The following is a 19668-nucleotide window of genomic DNA, read 5'->3' as shown; positions in this document are numbered from 1 at the left end:
CATGTCGTGTCCCATGGGGATGCCACATGTCTGCAGAGGAACCAAACCCCGACGGGGCAGTGTGCACACATCGTGAACAACTGCCACACCCAATACACCCCAGATGCATCCCTTACCCCATGGAGACTTCCAAACGTGTCCGTGCCTGTAACGCTGAGTCAGCCCACGATGCCATGTCCATGAGGAATAGCAGTGCCACAACAATGCAACCAGAAGACGGCATGCGCAGGTACCTGGGGAAGAGAGACACACAAGAAGTCAGCCACAAAAAGCACAGCCACTTGCATGTGCATTGACTCGACACATGTATGGATGACAACATGCTAGGTCACAATTATGAGTGGGGAAATACTACCATCACTGCCACCATCACTCCAGTGACACACCCACACACACCTCTGACTCACGTGCCATACATGCAGGTGGAGACACGCATCACAACACATGCCACACGGGGACCAAGGCGTGCACACTCAGACACTGGTACTCACCACTAAGCAAAGAAGTCGCGTATGAGCCGAGTCCGGATGTCCTCTTGCGGCTCCACATCCTCCACATCACTAGCCCCATTGCCAAGCCCTTCGTCCTCCACGGGTGGATGGTCCTCGTCATGTTGATTCAGGATGAGTGGCACAGCTCTTTCAACTGCCATGTTGTGCAGCATGCAGCAGACCATGAAGATCTTGCAGACCTTCGCCGGGGCATATGGGAGTGCGCCGCCGGTCTTGTGGAGGCACCTGAATCGGCTCTTCAGCATGCCAAACGTCCTCTCTATCACTCGCCTTGTCCGGCCATGGGCGGTGTTGTAGCGGAGCTGGGCCGGCGTGATGGGGTTGCGGAGAGGTGTCAGCAGCCAAGGCATGTTGGGATAGCCAGCGTCCCCTAAATGGAAAGCACATGGATATCGTTAGAACTGGCGAAGCGGTAGTGCTGCTCGGCCAAACAGAATACAGGACAGACAGACTGTACCCACCAACAACACATGCCCGTTCGTTGCGCAGCTGCATCATCATATCAGGCATCCCGCTACGCCTCATGATGTAGGCATCGTGTGCTGATCCTGGGAAACGAGCACAGACATGTGAAATCACCATGTTGGACAGACACACCACAAGGGCATTGATGGAGTGGTAGTGCTTCCGATTGCGGTACGCCACCTCCCGTGCGTGTGGTGGTACCAAACCTACATGTGTCCCATCTATGGACCCAATGACATGGGGCATCCCTCCCAGGGCATAGAAACCACGCTTGACCTCAGTCATCTGTTCAGGGGTTGGGAACTTGATGAAGTCATCCAGGTGAATCAACATGGCCTCCAAGAAATCATGCAGCACACCGCTGAACATGCTCTGGGACATGCCACCAACATGAGCTATGGTATTTTGGAAGGTACCCGTGGCAAGGAAATGTAGGGCAGCCATTACCTTCAGCTGGGGTGTCAGTGCCGTAGGATACCTGTGCTGCGGTTGCAGGTGTGGTGCCAGTCTCGCCGTCAGCTCCAGAATCAACGGTTGGGTGAAGCGGTAGAGCCGGATCCTGTCATTCTCCTGCATGGTGGCCAAGTCTGGAATTCTTCGGGCAACAGGAGGCGCTCTGCAGTAATTTGGAAGTGACAAGGAAGAGTGAGTGCACTACGAGAACAACTCATGTCTACTGAGCACATGTAAATCTGGCAATACACACATGCCACATAGGGAGTCAGGCATGTGCTACATGCCCAGGACACGTATGGATGCAAGGTGACACTCCTTCCAAGACCCAGCTACACACGGTGATTGAGAACCTCCCCATGCCACGCCATGGAAATAGCTGTGTCCCAGTGCAAGTGCACTGCCCGACGCAAGACAGGAGTGACATACACCCACACATCAGCAGAAGTGTGATGCCGATTGCAGAGACTGGCAGCGGAACACTTGAGCCACAGGTCACATGACATTACACTAGTCCAGCCCACACACCTTGCCATGAAGGTGCACATGTCATGACTCCCCACACATTCCTTGTGAGTTTGCTGACATGGCCTTGTCACGCTACTCCGTGTCCCTTGCATACATGTGCACCTCACATCCTATAACACATGTGGCATGGTGTTGGGAACAGTGTGCAATGACAATCTACACACAGCCACATGTTGGTTGCTGCAACGGCTGCAGCTTTTGAGGGTGCTACAACATCAACCTGATGTAAATCCCGGACACATATATGGCATAGTCACATTGTGCACTGTGGGTAGTGATAAGTCATGTGTCATGACCCCTGTACCGGGCATCATGGGACACTTCCGTGTGTTGGTGTCCGTGCCATGCCAGTGACGCTCACCCCAAGTGCGCAGTCCCACATGCACACATGTCAAAGGAGTCAAGGGCATGCCTGGCACACATTGCACCCTCACACAGTACACATGTACACATCTCATCATACATCTGGTGCCTTCTCCACTCAGGAGGCATGTTCCACATCACAGCCTGTGACACCTGTGCCCCACACATGTGGTAATGCACAGACGATGCCTTGATGTCCATTCCTGGACAAGTATGTTGTTGGACAGGCCTCACAGACGGCTCGCTCCCTCCCCGCTCGACAAGGCCCGAACTCCGGCCCACCTGGCATATCCCCGCGACAAGCACCTGTACTCCGTCTCCCGACGGACCCTCTGCCCTCGGACCCCTACTCATCACGGGGTCCAGCCCCACCGGCTTTCCCGGCCGGGTCAAGCCGCCATCTTGGGCCCTGCACCACGCGGCCGCATGGCCTCCCCTCGACCCTAACCCCGGGCCTGGCCGGCCCCGACATCCCGGCACCACTATCCGCCCAGGAGGTGAGCGGACCACTTGGCAGGTCAATGGGAGACCGAAGTGTCAAGGGCTCTCCCCCGCCAGGTGCCGATCGCCCCCAGCTCCCCCAGGCACTGGCTCCACCCCCTGCTGGGTGTCTGGACACCTTCATCCCGGACCCTCCGACCTCCAAGTGCGAGGGTCCGGACATCAAAGGGCACCAGCCCTATAACTGAGGCAGCTCCGGAGCAAGAAGGCAGTTGTATCCTGGAGTCGAGAGACACCGAGTGAACTCAACCCTGACGGTCTACTGGCGCTGCCGTAGCCCGCTCTTGTGAACCATCGTCCTGCCTGCTGGCGCTGCCGCGGCCTTCTGCAACCAGTCATCTTCCTGGGACCTGCTGGCGCTGCCGCGGCCCGTTGTAACGACCATCCTCACCGGGACCTGCTGGCGCTGCCGCGGCCCTTCTGCAACATTCATCTTCCTGGGACCTGCTGGCGCTGCCGCGGCCCGTTGTAACGACCATCCTCACCGGGACCTGCTGGCGCTGCCGCGGCCTTCTGCAACATTCATCTTCCTGGGACCTGCTGGCGCTGCCGCGGCCCGTTGTATCGACCATCCACACCGGGACCTGCTGGCGCTGCCGCGGCCCATACCACCTAACCACCAAGCTCGAGGATTGTGAGCTCATCATCACCTCAACCGAACTACCTGATTGGTAAATAGACTGTCCCGCTACCCCCTTCCCTACCGTGCGAGACTCTAATCGAGGGGACCCCTGAGTCCAGACCTCCTTGTACCAGTTCACCGTACCTTAAATAAGTGCCTATAAAGATCACTGAACCTTATCCGTGTGTGATATTCGTCTGTGGGGGGGAAGTTACTTGTCTGTACGATCGCTGGAGACGGCTCTCCCCGGAGACCTCTCCTCCTGACCCCGGCCGACCCTCCCGGTCCGTCTACCTTTTCTAACATTGGTGGCCAGCGGCGCGATCCGAATCAACGCGTAATCATACAGAGAGTAGCTCGCCCCACGACAAAGCACGATGTCGACCAAAGATAGCAGCTCCACCGAGAAGTTCCAAATGGAGAAATTAGAAGAATACAACCACCGCGAACTGAGACAATTTTGCATAGAACTTGGCATTGCTACCACCGGCCTGAGTACCAAGGATGATCTGAAGCGCGCTCTTGAGTCGTGGACAGAAACTGGGGTCGCAAGACCCTCCGACCAAAGCAGCGTCACACCAGACCAAAACAGCATCGCACCAGAGGAGAACGCCACGACTCCCGAGGAGCGGGGAACGGGCCTCTCACAGGAGGAGATACGAGAAAGAGACAGAGTCAGACTACACGAATTAGAGATGGCACGACTCAAGATGGATGGGGAGCTCAAGTTAGCTGAACAGAAACTCAACCTCGAGCATATGCGGCTTCGAGAGGAACGAGAAGAAAAGCAGAGACAGAGAGAGCTGGAAGAGAAAAAAATAACGCTCGAGCACGAGCGCCAACTGGCGGAAATAGAACTGCGCAAACAGAATAAGGAACTGGGGGTGCCTGAGCGACCACACACCCCGGGACCAATCGAGAAAAAAGTTCACATCCCCAAGGATGTGGTCCGCGAGTATGTCCGAGAAGACGACATACAACAGTGGTTCAAAGCCTATGAGATCGCAATGACCTCCCACCGGATCGACCGGAGTGATTGGGGAGCCGGACTTTGGGGGAGATTTATCAACGAGGGTCGCGATGCCCTGCTGCAGCTCCCCGATCACCAAATGTCGTCCTACGACCACATGAAGGCTGCCCTCCTCACCCGCTATGGCCTCACGCCCGAGATGTACCGCCAGAGGTTCAGAGATTGCACCCGGATCCCAGGTACAACTTGGGTGGAATACGTGAACTATTTCAGCCGGGCCTTCGAGGGTTGGATCAAGGGAAGTCAGGTCACCACCTACGAGCAACTCTTCAACCTTATGGTATGGGAACACCTGTCAAACAACTGTTTCGTCGAGCTCAGGCAGCACCTACTCGACAGTAAGCTGACTGACCCCCGGCAGCTCGCCGCCGAAGCTGACCGGTGGGAAAGCACCCGGGTGGGCCGGAAAGGGCCACACGACCAGAACAGAAGCAACCAAGGCCAGCACCGTCCTCGGGGAGGAGGAGGGGGCCAGGGGCGAGGGAGAGACGCCTTACCAGCAACACCCGTGGCCAGCACCCCGCCTCCGGCCGGCCGGGGCAACCCCCCGTTGCGGCCTGGGTACCGAGCCAACGTCACGTGCCACCGGTGCCAGCGAGTAGGCCACTACGCCAACGATCCGAACTGCCCGCTGAACCAAACACCCAAGCCCCGCCAGGTAGCTGCCGCTGCCCTGGGGGAAGAGCAGTCGTCGGAGGGACCCGAGGAGTGTGAGCCGGACCAGCAAGGGTGGGAACCGGCCGCCATGGTCCTGGCATGCTTAGGGGGAAGAGACATGGTTCCGCGGGCTCCCCTACCCGCCAACACCAGAAAATACGGTCAGTGGGTGACCATTAATGGACAGAGAGCCGAGGCCTTGCGTGACACCGGCGCCAGCGTGACGGCCGTCCGCTGTCACCTGGTGAAGCCCGAGCAGATCCTGCCGAACATTCTCTGCCCCGTCCGCTCGGCAGATAACTCTGAGAGCATGTGTAAGATGGCCTGCGTCCCGTTTGAATGGGGAGGGGTCTCCGGCCTACTGAAAGTGACGGTCCGGGACGATGCCCCCGTGGACTGCCTCCTGGGGAATGACCTCGAGAGTTCCCCGTGGGCCACCGTCGAGAGAAGAGAGCACTTGGGGATGCTGGGCCTTCCAGACTGGGCCTGCATAACCACCCGATCCATGGCCGGCCGTGCCGCCCCCCGTTCAGAAGAAACCGAATGGCCAGCACCTCCGCCCCCGGTTGCCCCCGTAGAGGACAACGGCGAGTCCGACCTCCCGGACCAGACTACCGAAGAAGACGCGCCACCCCAGGACCTTCCGGATCTGGCTCAGTGGCGGCAAGAAGGGGGGCCCACCCAAGAACAGTTCCGCCAGGAGCAAAAGACCTGTCCTTCCCTCGAGGGACTCCGCCAACAAGCCAGTACCCAAAACGCCGGGGACACCACCGGAACCCACTGGGTCTACTGGGATAACGACCTGCTCTACAGCGAGCAAAGAATCGCCGAGCTGGGGGCCGGTCGAGTTCTGGTGGTACCGCTCCGCTTCCGAGACTTTCTGCTCAACCTAGCCCACGATGTCCCCCTGGCTGGACACCTGGGCCAGGATAAAACGTACAGTCGACTGGTGACCCACTTTTTCTGGCCGAAAATGAGGAATGACGTCCTGAACCACTGCCGATCGTGCCCCACATGCCAAGCCAGCGGGAAGAGTGGCCGGAAGCTGAAGGCCCCTCTACAACCCTTCCCGGTGGTCACCACCCCGTTCGAAAGGGTGGGGATAGACATTGTGGGACCTCTGGACCCCCGTACGGCACAAGGACACAGGTTCATCTTGGTACTAGTGGACCATGCCACCCGCTACCCCGAGGCGGTGCCCCTACGGACAGTGACCGCTCCAGTGGTTGGCCGGGCCCTGATGGGGATCTTCTCCCGGGTAGGCTTCCCCCGAGAAGTCGTCAGCGACCGCGGCACGAATTTCATATCAAAATACATGAAGTCCCTCTGGCAACAATGCGGGGTCACCTACAGATTCACGACCCCCTATCACCCTCAAGGGAACGGACTAGTGGAGCGTTTTAACCGCACTCTCAAAGGGATGATTGGGGGATTGGAAGAACCTCTCCGTCGCCAGTGGGATGTACTGCTCCCGTGCCTCCTCTTCGCCTACCGGGAAGTTCCCCAGAAGTCCCTCGGTTTTAGCCCCTTTGAACTCCTATACGGACACCCTGTGCGAGGGCCCCTCAGCCTAGTCAAGGAAGGTTGGGAGATGGCCCCCCTAACGACCCCTCCAGACGTCTTCAAATACATCCTGGCCTTACGAAACCAGACCCGGCGCTTCAGGGAGATGGCCAAGGCGAACCTCGAGGCCAGCCAGGAGGACATGAAGAGGTGGTATGATCACAATGCCTCCTCCGTTGAATTCGAGCCTGGGCAGCAAGTATGGGTGATGTCCCCCACCGAACCGTGTGCCCTGCAAGATAAGTGGACGGGGCCCTTCAAAGTGGTCGAGCGCAAAAGCCCCGTCACTTACCTCATCGACATGGGGTCCTCCCGGAACCCCCTTCGGGTCCTCCACACCAACCGGCTCAAACCGCACTTTGTGCGCTCCGAACTAAGCCTCTTGATGGCTACAGACAGTGGCACGGAAGAAGACTCCGAGCCCCTCCCGGATCTCCTGAAGGCTCAGGAGAAGGACGGCTCCGTGGACGGGGTCCGGCTCTCTGACGCCCTCACTTCGGAGCAACGCCAGGACTGCCGGAACCTCCTGCTGCAGTTCGCTGCCCTGTTCTCCCTCACCCCCGGGGTCACCCCCTGGTGTTTGCACGACGTAGACACCGGGGACAGTCCCCCTGTCCGGCACCGGGCCTACCGCATACCAGATCGGGTACGGGCCTGCATACAGGAGGAAGTGGCCAAGATGCTCACGATCGGGGTCATCGAGCCCTCGGACAGTCCCTGGGCCAGTCCGGTCGTACTAGTTCCCAAGGCCGCTGCCCCCGGCTCCGCTCCTGAACTGAGATTCTGCGTCGACTACCGGGGCTTGAACGCTGTCACCCGGACCGACGCTCATCCCATCCCCCGAGCAGACGAGCTAATCGACCGGCTGGGGGCCGCCCGCTACCTCAGTATCTTCGACCTAACGGCGGGCTACTGGCAGATCGGCCTCACCCCCAGGGCTCAGGAGCGTTAATAATTATTTAACAATTAATTAATCACTTAATTACCAATTATTAATTAATTACCAATTAATTAATCATAAATACCAATTAAACAATACATATTAATTCATTAATTATAATTAAATTACTTCCCACCCTATTCCCCTATAAACCCACAACCCGCTCTGATACTAAAACGCTAAATTAAATGTAAAATAATTATAAATCTCTAAACATTTATTTTTAAATGTATTAAAATACATTACAATAATCTTTAACATACAAATAAAATACATATTAAATGACATTACACTAAATAAATATCGATATTATTGACATCGAAATTTTTACTTACGATATTACTTACATCGATATTAATTACTTCGATATTATTAACTTCGATATTACTTACCTTGGGATCGAAATTCTGTCCATCGATATTCTTGACTTCGATATTCTGTACCTACGATATTAAAAACACGATATTATTGTAGGTCAAAATTTAAAACTCGATATTTTGGCTAAACACCATGCCTGGTTGCTTCCCAATGGGAAAGCTTATGCTCAGTAGAGTCATCCTGAGTTGGTTTTGGTGATAAGCCACTGATAACATCTAATGTCTTGATTGGCGTGCAGGGAAATGTAATGCCTGATGCTATTGTTTATTATGGAAAGTTATTACAAAAGGCAGTAGGTCTGGCTTATTTATTGTGAAAAGCTAATAATCCTCTAACAGTGGATTGTTGTCACATTGGTGCCGATCACGATCCGGTAAAAAATTCCCCCGTGCGACTCGTATCGGGTCTTTTTACCGTACGAATCGTACAAGTGCCGTACGAACTGGCAATCACGATTCGCATGGTAAAAAGTCCATACGAACCGCACTGGGAATCATTCCCCACACGTCCCCGGGTCGGAAAATGTGTCCGACACGTCCTCGGACGATTTACCTTACAAACGTGAAAAACCAAGTCCGACCTAGGAATCACGATCCATCCCGTGCGTCCGAGGTTACAACCGTATGGAAAAAACACCGTCCGCACCGAACTCCTACAGCAACCATGGAGACATGTGCCCGCATACGCGCCCAACACTCCCCCCAGCCCCCGTACGTCCGGGACGTACCCCCCGTATATGTATACCCCCACCCGTCTAGGTACACCCCAGTACGTTCCAGTCGAACCCCCACCCCAGGACGTGTCATAGCCCCGTCTACCCACACCCCAGTACGTACCAGTCGTACCCCCACCCCAGTACGTGTCGTACCCCCGTGTACCTACACCCCAGTACGTGCGAGCCACACCCCCACCCCAGGACGTGTCATAGCCCCGTCTACCCACACCCCAGTACGTTCCAGTCGTACCCCCACCCCAGTACGTGTCGTACCCCCCGTGTACCTACACCCCAGTACGTGCGAGCCACACCCCCACCCCAGGACGTGTCATAGCCCCGTCTACCCACACCCCAGTACGTTCCAGTCGTACCCCCACCCCAGTACGTGTCGTACCACCGTCAATGTACACCCCCCCACCCCAGTACGTGCCGTACCACCGTCAATGTACACCCCCCACCCCAGTACGTGTCGTACCACCGTCCATGTACACCCCCCCACCCCTGTACGTGTCGTACCCCCCGTGTACCTACACCCCAGTACGTGCGAGCCACACCCCCACCCCAGGACGTGTCATAGCCCCGTCTACCCACACCCCAGTACGTTCCAGTCGTACCCCCACCCCAGTACGTGTCGTACCACCGTCAATGTACACCCCCCCACCCCAGTACGTGTCGTAGCACCGTCCATGTACACCCCCCCACCCCTGTACATGTCGTACCCCCCGTGTACCTACACCCCAGTACGTGCGAGCCACACCCCCACCCCAGGACGTGTCATAGCCCCGTCTACCCACACCCCAGTACGTTCCAGTCGTACCCCCACCCCAGTACGTGTCGTACCACCGTCAATGTACACCCCCCCACCCCAGTACGTGTCGTACCACCGTCAATGTACACCCCCCCACCCCAGTACGTGTCGTACCACCGTCCATGTACACCCCCCCACCCCTGTACGTGTCGTACCCCCCGTGTACCTACACCCCAGTACGTGCGAGCCACACCCCCACCCCAGGACGTGTCATAGCCCCGTCTACCCACACCCCAGTACGTTCCAGTCGTACCCCCACCCCAGTACGTGTCGTACCCCCCGTGTACCTACACCCCAGTACGTGCGAGCCACACCCCCACCCCAGGACGTGTCATAGCCCCGTCTACCCACACCCCAGTACGTTCCAGTCGTACCCCCACCCCAGTACGTGTCGTACCCCCCGTGTACCTACACCCCAGTACGTGCGAGCCACACCCCCACCCCAGGACGTGTCATGGCCCCGTCTACCCACACCCCAGTACGTTCCAGTCGTACCCCCACCCCAGTACGTGTCGTACCACCGTCAATGTACACCCCCCCACCCCAGTACGTGCCGTACCACCGTCAATGTACACCCCCCCACCCCAGTACGTGTCGTACCACCGTCCATGTACACCCCCCCACCCCAGTACGTGTCGTACCCCCCGTGTACCTACACCCCAGTACGTGCGAGCCACACCCCCACCCCAGGACGTGTCATAGCCCCGTCTACCCACACCCCAGTACGTTCCAGTCGTACCCCCACCCCAGTACGTGTCGTACCACCGTCAATGTACACCCCCCCACCCCAGTACGTGTCGTAGCACCGTCCATGTACACCCCCCCCCACCCCTGTACGTGTCGTACCCCCGTGTACCTACACCCCAGTACGTGCGAGCCACACCCCCACCCCAGGACGTGTCATAGCCCCGTCTACCCACACCCCAGTACGTTCCAGTCGTACCCCCACCCCAGTACGTGTCGTACCACCGTCAATGTACACCCCCCCACCCCAGTACGTGCCGTACCACCGTCAATGTACACCCCCCCACCCCAGTACGTGTCGTACCACCGTCCATGTACACCCCCCCACCCCAGTACGTGTCGTACCACCGTCCATGTACACCCCCCCACCCCTGTACGTGTCGTACCCCCCGTGTACCTACACCCCAGTACGTGCGAGCCACACCCCCACCCCAGGACGTGTCATAGCCCCGTCTACCCACACCCCAGTACGTTCCAGTCGTACCCCCACCCCAGTACGTTCCTGGCGCACCCCCAACACAACCTCCTAAGTACGGAGCGCACCCCATGCCCCAACATCACAACCGCATGTACGAGTCTTACAAAGCCACACACAAGGACAAAATCGTACAACCAAATGGCCCATGTACACACCGTACACACGCTCAAAACGCACGTACACAACAAGGACAAAACAAAACAACTCAACAATACACCATTCGAAAGGCACACAGCCACTAAACATGGCCAACAACCACTAAAATAACACAATCACTGACCTGCAACTGTCAAAAACAAACAGAGGCCCAATACACCACCACTCCTTATAACACACCCACCCAAAATTCAAACACTGCCACACCCACCCATGGACCAATGAAAAGGGCCCACACACACAAACCATGAGCCTTTGCAACAGACCCACTGCTGCCAGACACCACAGAACCAGACTACAAGCGACACCACATCTTACACTTGCACACCTTCACACGACCACCCTCACAAACACCCTCTCATCACATTCACACACACACACAACCATCCACACCCCCCCCAACATCCACACACCCCCCACACCCACACCATCCCCACCCATACCCCTCACCATGCCCACTACCAAGAATCCAAAGTTCAGTCACCGAGAGTTGGAGGTCCTTGTTGATCAAATCCTCAGAGTCGAGCCACAGATCTTTGGAACATTGGTCAGAAGCACCAGCCAGGCAGCCAAAACAGCCATGTGGCAGACCATCGTCGATGCTGTGAATGCTGTTGCGGACACCAGGAGGACCAAGCAGGATTGCCAGAACAGGTGGTACGATCTGCGGAGGAGGGTCAGAGCCAAGAGACAGGAGGAACACGACCAGGCCAACGCCACCGGAGGAGGGCCCTCCCGCAGAGCCGTACAGTACCATCCCTGGGAGGAGAGGGTGATGGCCATACTGCCGGTGGAGGCAGTTGAAGGAGTAGAAGGACTCCGAGACCCGGGTGAGTACACAAACAACGCACCTCACATGGGGGGAACTGCAACCACAACCAAAATTAATAACAGGCACGCAACCACCACAAGCCATCGCATTACTCAACCACACTCCATGAGCAGGCACATGCCACTGCTGCCACCATGCCCCATGCACCCAGCTGGACAATGTCAAGTCACAGGCCACAGAAGACAACAACACATGACACGGTAACCCGGATGGCGGGAGGCTGGGCACCAAGAATCACATAGTGCGACTCCAAAGCAGACAACAATGCCCTCTGCCCATATGGCCTAGGTCACAGCCAGACAAACACTGTGTCCCAACACAGGAATGACTTGCCAGCAAATGGCGGACGCCTTGCATCAACACATGGGGGTGAAGGCACTGTTTTGCACATGCCAGCAGCTAATGAACAGCCAACAGTGTGAAAGAGTGGCAGCACACACCACCACAGCAGCAGCGCACAGACACACAGCAGACAAAATGGGTGCCTGGAGATCAGAAACAAACTCACATCAACAGGCCAAGGGCCACTCAAAGATCTGCTAACAGTGTGTGCCCAGGAAGCTGGGCCAAGGTGACAGAGGGTGACACACGGAGGGAGGGAGAGGGGGACAGAGAGGGAGGGAGAGGGGGACTGAGAGGGAGGGAGACGGACAGAGGGAGGAGGCTGACACACAGAGGGAGGGAGAGGGGGACACAGAGGGAGGGAGAGTGGGACTGAGAGGGAGGGAGACGGACAGAGGGAGGAGGCTGACACACGGAGGGAGGGAGAGGGGGACACAGAGGGTGGGAGAGGGGGACAGAGAGGGAGGGAGAGGGGGACTGAGAGGGAGGGAGACGGACAGAGGGAGGAGGCTGACACACAGAGGGAGGGAGAGGGGGACACAGAGGGTGGGAGAGGGGGACAGAGAGGGAGGGAGAGGGGGACTGAGAGGGAGGGAGACGGACAGAGGGAGGAGGCTGACACACAGAGGGAGGGAGAGGGGGACACAGAGGGAGGGAGAGTGGGACTGAGAGGGAGGGAGACGGACAGAGGGAGGAGGCTGACACACGGAGGGAGGGAGAGGGGGACACAGAGGGTGGGAGAGGGGGACAGAGAGGGAGGGAGAGGGGGACTGAGAGGGAGGGAGACGGACAGAGGGAGGAGGCTGACACACGGAGGGAGGGAGAGGGGGACACAGAGGGTGGGAGAGGGGGACAGAGAGGGAGGGAGAGGGGGACTGAGAGGGAGGGAGACGGACAGAGGGAGGAGGCTGACACACAGAGGGAGGGAGAGGGGGACAGAGAGGGAGGGAGAGGGGGACAGAGAGGGAGGGAGACACAGGAAGATGGACAGAGGGAGGAGGCTGACACACAGAGGGAGGGAGAGGGGGACAGAGAGGGAGGGAGACACAGGAAGATGGACACAGGGAGGAGGCTGACACACAGAGGGAGGGAGAGGGGGACAGAGAGGGAGGGAGAGGGGGACAGAGAGGGAGGGAGACACAGGAAGATGGACACAGGGAGGAGGCTGACACACAGAGGGAGGGAGAGGGGGACAGAGAGGGAGGGAGAGGGGGACAGAGAAGGAGGGAGACACAGGGAGAGCAAATCAGTCCTTTGGTGTGTGGGAATGTCTGCTCGTCAGCAGGTGGACTGCGTGCATGTAGACAAGGGTGGCCAGTGCCAGAACCCCCCCTCTTCATCATGGCAAAACGCAGGGCCATGTTACAACCTGTACACGAGCACAAGGACAGCCACCTGCATCATATAAGTGTGTGGATCCACTCCATGTGCACATGTACAGTGCTACAAGGAAGGCGCAAATGCATAGCTCGGCACACATGCACACTCCACTGCTGACTGCAGTCACACTTGACGCAGCAAGTAAGACTGTGCCACACATAGTTAAAGGGGCCAAATTGGTGCCCAAGGGACACACACATGCACAAGTGCACTGTGAGTGGAATGCAAGACAGATCCTAATTCCAAGAGGAAATGTGCCAACTTTGTAACGGATGAAACATGGATGTTGCATGGATCCAAATTAACATTGTCTCTCTCACACACAGGTCAACGTCGTGCTGCACCCCCCAACACTGGGGGGGAACACTCACAGGACCCGGATCTGCAGGAGACCGATCCCACCGGCAGCGACCACTCTCACCACTCTGCGAACGACCTCGACCGACCTGGCCCCTCTGGTGTCCAACCACCTGCAGCACCTGCGTCAGGTACAACCGTGCCAACCACCACCCCCACTCCTGCCACATCCCAGGAGACACCCAGGATCCCTGCCCCACCACCACAATGCAGCCAGGCTCGCCAGGAGGGACACGGTGTCCCGGGCACCCAGGAGGAGGCAGGCGACAGCGCCAATGCCACCCCTCAGGGGTCCCGGAGACCCGATGTGCCCACAAGTGCAGGCCAGACGCAAGTGGGCAGGGGTGGTGGGAGTGGAGGACGGCGGAGGCGCGAGCCTGACCAGTTGGCTGGGGATCCGGTATTTTCCCATGTCCGTAACATCCTGGACTCATACCGGCAGGACACCACGGGCATGGCCCAGGTTGTGTCCGTCCTCGAGGGGATCAAGGTCCAGCAGGCCCAGCAACATGCGGAGCTAATAGCCTGTCGACAGCTACACCAACGGAGGATGGAGGACAGACAGGCTGAGCAAGTGACGGCGTCCCAGGGGATTCACGCTGAACTCCGTCGGATGGCCGACACCATGGCTGACCCTCCCTGTGCCAGAAGGCGGAGAACATCACCACCCACAGGGAGGGATCATGAGGAGGAGGAGGAAACATCCGACAGAGCATCCCAGACGTCGTCACGGCCTGCTGCTGAGGTTCCCCGCAGGAAGCCGGGTCGTCCACGGAAAGGACCGTGAGGGTGGCTGCTACATCACCATCTCCCAGGACACCTGGCCTGGCACCTGGCCCACTGGAGCAACAGCATCACAGCATCAAGAGACATTCTCTGCCACATGGCCCTGCTGGTCACTGGCTGACCAATGTTGACAAAGACTGTGGCATGGACTCTGAGGATTTCCAATGGCAAGGACACCAACTCCCCTACTGAACTTTGGATTCCCTAATCCCGGAAAGCCCCTCACTTTGCCCCCCCCCCCCATAATAAATCACACTATTAAGAGTAGATGCCTGCTGGTAGCATTATTACCTAACATGTGTCTTGTACAGTCTAAACATGCCTGAGTCATCTGTTCACTTCAACCATCCACACCCTGGGGCCTGAGTCTGGCACAGGACACATGGGTCACAGTTTTTTAGGCAAGACAGACATGGAGCACCATACACACCCGTGATGGTCAGAACCAGCTGAGGGGGTGGCCGAACAACCGTGCTGACAGACACATTGAGTACAGCAACAGTCATGCGCAGAGGTCAGGGATCCTGGCCCGTGTCCTGGGGGGCACCCAGGTACGTGTAGACAGGTGGCAGAACCATGTCCTGCAAGCTTGAGTCCGGTGGATGCAGAGAATGGGGTCATGGACAACGTTGGATGCATGGGGATGGCACATGTCACAATACCCACACAGTCATGGACATCATGCCCAATACACAGTCTCAGCACACACACACAGCTTGCATCTTGCCACTCGACACATTGACACATAGCCACAATCAGGGAATACCATGCCAGACATGCAGGATGCACCGTGCCAACACACCAGCATTGACTGAGAAGAGGCACCTTGGAGGCATAGGGACACCTTTAATAGTCATGTTTTTGGGATTGCAGAGGCAACTTGAAGTACACATGAACACATCATGTGGAGTAACATGTGGCTCCAACACTGGCACCCCCCTTCTGCAGCACAAATGCGTGATAGCCATGGAACTGGCACACAAGTGTCGGCTAACAGCTAAATACCCACAGCTGCTCACGGAGAGACTGCCATACACCATACATCCGCTGATGTGGAAGTCCCACGCCATGTCAAGACAATGTTAACCGTATGTGTCCGAGGGCAGTGTCACACACATTGATGCCTTCATCACAATCCACTATCCCATCACTGATGACTGACAACCAGGCAGCCCATCTATTCAGGTGTACCCAGCTGCATGTCGTGTCCCATGGGGATGCCACATGTCTGCAGAGGAACCAAACCCCGACGGGGCAGTGTGCACACATCGTGAACAACTGCCACACCCAATACACCCCAGATGCATCCCTTACCCCATGGAGACTTCCAAACGTGTCCGTGCCTGTAACGCTGAGTCAGCCCACGATGCCATGTCCATGAGGAATAGCAGTGCCACAACAATGCAACCAGAAGACGGCATGCGCAGGTACCTGGGGAAGAGAGACACACAAGAAGTCAGCCACAAAAAGCACAGCCACTTGCATGTGCATTGACTCGACACATGTATGGATGACAACATGCTAGGTCACAATTATGAGTGGGGAAATACTACCATCACTGCCACCATCACTCCAGTGACACACCCACACACACCTCTGACTCACGTGCCATACATGCAGGTGGAGACACGCATCACAACACATGCCACACGGGGACCAAGGCGTGCACACTCAGACACTGGTACTCACCACTAAGCAAAGAAGTCGCGTATGAGCCGAGTCCGGATGTCCTCTTGCGGCTCCACATCCTCCACATCACTAGCCCCATTGCCAAGCCCTTCGTCCTCCACGGGTGGATGGTCCTCGTCATGTTGATTCAGGATGAGTGGCACAGCTCTTTCAACTGCCATGTTGTGCAGCATGCAGCAGACCATGAAGATCTTGCAGACCTTCGCCGGGGCATATGGGAGTGCGCCGCCGGTCTTGTGGAGGCACCTGAATCGGCTCTTCAGCATGCCAAACGTCCTCTCTATCACTCGCCTTGTCCGGCCATGGGCGGTGTTGTAGCGGAGCTGGGCCGGCGTGATGGGGTTGCGGAGAGGTGTCAGCAGCCAAGGCATGTTGGGATAGCCAGCGTCCCCTAAATGGAAAGCACATGGATATCGTTAGAACTGGCGAAGCGGTAGTGCTGCTCGGCCAAACAGAATACAGGACAGACAGACTGTACCCACCAACAACACATGCCCGTTCGTTGCGCAGCTGCATCATCATATCAGGCATCCCGCTACGCCTCATGATGTAGGCATCGTGTGCTGATCCTGGGAAACGAGCACAGACATGTGAAATCACCATGTTGGACAGACACACCACAAGGGCATTGATGGAGTGGTAGTGCTTCCGATTGCGGTACGCCACCTCCCGTGCGTGTGGTGGTACCAAACCTACATGTGTCCCATCTATGGACCCAATGACATGGGGCATCCCTCCCAGGGCATAGAAACCACGCTTGACCTCAGTCATCTGTTCAGGGGTTGGGAACTTGATGAAGTCATCCAGGTGAATCAACATGGCCTCCAAGAAATCATGCAGCACACCGCTGAACATGCTCTGGGACATGCCACCAACATGAGCTATGGTATTTTGGAAGGTACCCGTGGCAAGGAAATGTAGGGCAGCCATTACCTTCAGCTGGGGTGTCAGTGCCGTAGGATACCTGTGCTGCGGTTGCAGGTGTGGTGCCAGTCTCGCCGTCAGCTCCAGAATCAACGGTTGGGTGAAGCGGTAGAGCCGGATCCTGTCATTCTCCTGCATGGTGGCCAAGTCTGGAATTCTTCGGGCAACAGGAGGCGCTCTGCAGTAATTTGGAAGTGACAAGGAAGAGTGAGTGCACTACGAGAACAACTCATGTCTACTGAGCACATGTAAATCTGGCAATACACACATGCCACATAGGGAGTCAGGCATGTGCTACATGCCCAGGACACGTATGGATGCAAGGTGACACTCCTTCCAAGACCCAGCTACACACGGTGATTGAGAACCTCCCCATGCCACGCCATGGAAATAGCTGTGTCCCAGTGCAAGTGCACTGCCCGACGCAAGACAGGAGTGACATACACCCACACATCAGCAGAAGTGTGATGCCGATTGCAGAGACTGGCAGCGGAACACTTGAGCCACAGGTCACATGACATTACACTAGTCCAGCCCACACACCTTGCCATGAAGGTGCACATGTCATGACTCCCCACACATTCCTTGTGAGTTTGCTGACATGGCCTTGTCACGCTACTCCGTGTCCCTTGCATACATGTGCACCTCACATCCTATAACACATGTGGCATGGTGTTGGGAACAGTGTGCAATGACAATCTACACACAGCCACATGTTGGTTGCTGCAACGGCTGCAGCTTTTGAGGGTGCTACAACATCAACCTGATGTAAATCCCGGACACATATATGGCATAGTCACATTGTGCACTGTGGGTAGTGATAAGTCATGTGTCATGACCCCTGTACCGGGCATCATGGGACACTTCCGTGTGTTGGTGTCCGTGCCATGCCAGTGACGCTCACCCCAAGTGCGCAGTCCCACATGCACACATGTCAAAGGAGTCAAGGGCATGCCTGGCACACATTGCACCCTCACACAGTACACATGTACACATCTCATCATACATCTGGTGCCTTCTCCACTCAGGAGGCATGTTCCACATCACAGCCTGTGACACCTGTGCCCCACACATGTGGTAATGCACAGACGATGCCTTGATGTCCATTCCTGGACAAGTATGTTGTTGGACAGGCCTCACAGACGGCTCGCTCCCTCCCCGCTCGACAAGGCCCGAACTCCGGCCCACCTGGCATATCCCCGCGACAAGCACCTGTACTCCGTCTCCCGACGGACCCTCTGCCCTCGGACCCCTACTCATCACGGGGTCCAGCCCCACCGGCTTTCCCGGCCGGGTCAAGCCGCCATCTTGGGCCCTGCACCACGCGGCCGCATGGCCTCCCCTCGACCCTAACCCCGGGCCTGGCCGGCCCCGACATCCCGGCACCACTATCCGCCCAGGAGGTGAGCGGACCACTTGGCAGGTCAATGGGAGACCGAAGTGTCAAGGGCTCTCCCCCGCCAGGTGCCGATCGCCCCCAGCTCCCCCAGGCACTGGCTCCACCCCCTGCTGGGTGTCTGGACACCTTCATCCCGGACCCTCCGACCTCCAAGTGCGAGGGTCCGGACATCAAAGGGCACCAGCCCTATAACTGAGGCAGCTCCGGAGCAAGAAGGCAGTTGTATCCTGGAGTCGAGAGACACCGAGTGAACTCAACCCTGACGGTCTACTGGCGCTGCCGTAGCCCGCTCTTGTGAACCATCGTCCTGCCTGCTGGCGCTGCCGCGGCCTTCTGCAACCAGTCATCTTCCTGGGACCTGCTGGCGCTGCCGCGGCCCGTTGTAACGACCATCCTCACCGGGACCTGCTGGCGCTGCCGCGGCCCTTCTGCAACATTCATCTTCCTGGGACCTGCTGGCGCTGCCGCGGCCCGTTGTAACGACCATCCTCACCGGGACCTGCTGGCGCTGCCGCGGCCTTCTGCAACATTCATCTTCCTGGGACCTGCTGGCGCTGCCGCGGCCCGTTGTATCGACCATCCACACCGGGACCTGCTGGCGCTGCCGCGGCCCATACCACCTAACCACCAAGCTCGAGGATTGTGAGCTCATCATCACCTCAACCGAACTACCTGATTGGTAAATAGACTGTCCCGCTACCCCCTTCCCTACCGTGCGAGACTCTAATCGAGGGGACCCCTGAGTCCAGACCTCCTTGTACCAGTTCACCGTACCTTAAATAAGTGCCTATAAAGATCACTGAACCTTATCCGTGTGTGATATTCGTCTGTGGGGGGGAAGTTACTTGTCTGTACGATCGCTGGAGACGGCTCTCCCCGGAGACCTCTCCTCCTGACCCCGGCCGACCCTCCCGGTCCGTCTACCTTTTCTAACATTGGTGGCCAGCGGCGCGATCCGAATCAACGCGTAATCATACAGAGAGTAGCTCGCCCCACGACAAAGCACGATGTCGACCAAAGATAGCAGCTCCACCGAGAAGTTCCAA

Source organism: Triturus cristatus, chromosome 10 (genome assembly GCF_964204655.1).
Source record: "Triturus cristatus chromosome 10, aTriCri1.1, whole genome shotgun sequence".
Taxonomy (NCBI): Eukaryota; Metazoa; Chordata; class Amphibia; order Caudata; family Salamandridae; genus Triturus; species Triturus cristatus.
Note: the sequence above shows the minus strand (reverse complement) of the source record.